Source organism: Pinus tabuliformis, chromosome 3_1 (assembly GCF_031772625.1).
Source record: "Pinus tabuliformis cultivar Carrire ecotype Pingquan chromosome 3_1, CPIR1, whole genome shotgun sequence".
NCBI lineage: Eukaryota > Viridiplantae > Streptophyta > Pinopsida > Pinales > Pinaceae > Pinus > Pinus tabuliformis.
Genome location: NC_142301.1, coordinates 849,782,280 through 849,784,645, shown reverse-complemented (window position 1 = coordinate 849,784,645; position 2,366 = coordinate 849,782,280). Strand labels below are relative to the sequence as shown.

Sequence of the window (2,366 nt, the reverse complement as noted above, 5' to 3'; positions counted from 1 at the left end):
AAAAAGTGTATAGTCTTCACCCGCTACAAACCCGATGGTGCAATTCTAAACATGCGAATGAATGTGTCGATGTCGAGCATGAATAGAAATCATTGGATTACCGGCCATTGATGTATGTCGTTAACCAATGCGAGGCAACTCACCATTGATGTCAATGAGTGCCAAGGTATCAGAGTACATCTTGCAAAGTGCGAATGGATGTGTCAAGGTCGAGCCACTTGCAAGATCTGAAGATCAAGGGACATTGATGTATTCCCATGATCGTCAGCGAGAGAACTTATCATTAAGGCATGCAAGCCTCTAGGTACTCAAAAGGAACTCTAGTCTATTTCCCAGATAAGGTGTTGATGTTGATGGGGCAAGACTTGTTGAAAGGTGGGCCTTAAGGAATACCACATCAGTCAATGCGAGTTTGTACAAAAAGATTTGGTAGGACTATAAATGGAAAGAACTCACGGTTAAGCAGTGTGGATCATCATGGTGAGGAAAACAAGGCAATGTAATCATGGAAAGGGAATGGGTTTTATTCAGAAGGCAAACTAGAGGGAAAAAATAAATTGAAAAGGATAAAGGAATGTTTGCGATTCAGAAAAATAGGGGTGCATGAAGTCGTGAAAGATAAGGAAATGGAAGATGGGCTGCAACACATGGATGGTCTAGGCATTTGGAAAAACAAAGGGAGTAATCATGACGCAAAAGGATTTTTGTGTAGTGGAAAATGTCATGATATGTGCAGTGGAGAATTAGTTCCTTCAAGCGTCCAATGATGCATGGTTCACTGTGATTTCGAAAAATCACTTTGGCATACTCTGAAAAACTTAGCACCATTCCTGCATAAAAATTGTCACCTTTGTGTACCATCTCCATCGATCATTCCTGTATGAAGTGACTCAAAAACAAATTAGCTCATTTTCAAGAATTTATGAAATGTCCATTTCTTTTTTCTTCCTTTTTTCTTTATTTCTTTCTTTCTTTTCTTTTCTTTTCTTCTTTTTTTTTTTCGAAGTTACACTAATTGTGGATGATAAGGGTGTCGTATTGTAATGTTGAGCTTTCTGCATAAGCTTCTCATTGACCTACACATAACACCAATCTCATTTCACTTGTTAGTATATGCATCCTAACTCTTGCCCACAAATTCACAGAAAAATACTTTTAGTTCCCCCCCAACTAGAAATATTGCATGTCCCCATGCAATGTACTCAGTGATGGTGCAACACTTTTTCAAAATGTTTTTATTGGTTTGCAGGAAAATTGCTTTAAAACATTTGTAGGAATGAATGAGGGCAATTTTATTTTTTATTTTTTTTATGTTTTTTTTTTTTTTATATGTATTTTTTTTTTAATGTTTATTAATTTTTTTTTAATGTTTTTTTTTTGAAGAAAGATTCAAAACATGAAATTACTGAATGAAGAAATCCTTCAAATAAGGAAACAAAAGATTCCAAAATGTCAAATTAGTCCATCCTTTATCACATTGCGATGAGAAAATAATTTTGCCCAACAATTTTTTTTCTCTAAGCCTTCTTAATGACCACAGAACGTGCTTGCATGTTTAGGAAAATGCCCCAGCAAGCTGCAAAGAAGCTCTGAAATAAAACACGAAATTGAACAGGCAAATACTGGTAGTTCACCCAAGCTACAATTGGCCAAACCAGCCAGGCATTTAATTGCACAGAGGGAAAGTCTTTCTTTAGCTTGAGCTTCACAAGAAACCATGATCTTCCATCAACTATCAATCCATAGTAAAGCATGAAAAATAAATTGTTCCAAGGTGAAGAAGTCAGTTGCTCCAGCAGAACCTTTTTAGCAATTGTTTTTGTATCCTTTTTGCCTTTGAATATGTAATCCATAAACGTATGCAGGAAGTGCCCAAAGGGTCCTGCATATGCAAAGCCATCATGAGAGACACTTGTTTGCGCCTAAGATTTTCTGGGCAATTGAATTGCTACAGCCAGCCAATGCTATCGTCGTTATGGCCTTAGTTCGTAAAGGAGGGAGCTGCAATTGCAACAGATATCTGTGCCATATTTTTTTTTACAATATCTCCCATGGCTTCTACAGGCCTCCGTCCGATGGGATTCAAGGGAACAGAGCTTCTCTCAACAATGAATTTTTTTATTTTTTTTCCTTCAAAGATCATTCAGCTCTTGCTCAGGTGTAGACATGACTAGAGGCATAGACATGACCATAAGAGTCAAAGCAATTGTTTGCCAAGGTATGGGGGGGCAGAGGTTTTCGAGCGGCGTTCTCAGGGAAATATGCCTGAGCCCAAAGTTGCACTAGCCAAAGGGGACCACAACCATGGGCGCTGAATTGAGTTTCTATGATTGGCCTATCTATAAGTAAGGCCTAATAAGAAAGAG

The 2,366-nt window shown here is 37.9% G+C and overlaps 1 pseudogene; it reads right to left on the bottom strand.

Moving 5' to 3' along the window:
* Positions 1–1,513: 1,513 nt before the first annotated feature.
* On the bottom strand, positions 1,514–2,029 carry LOC149190195 (peroxisomal membrane protein PMP22 pseudogene; annotated as a pseudogene).
* Positions 2,030–2,366: the final 337 nt, after the last annotated feature.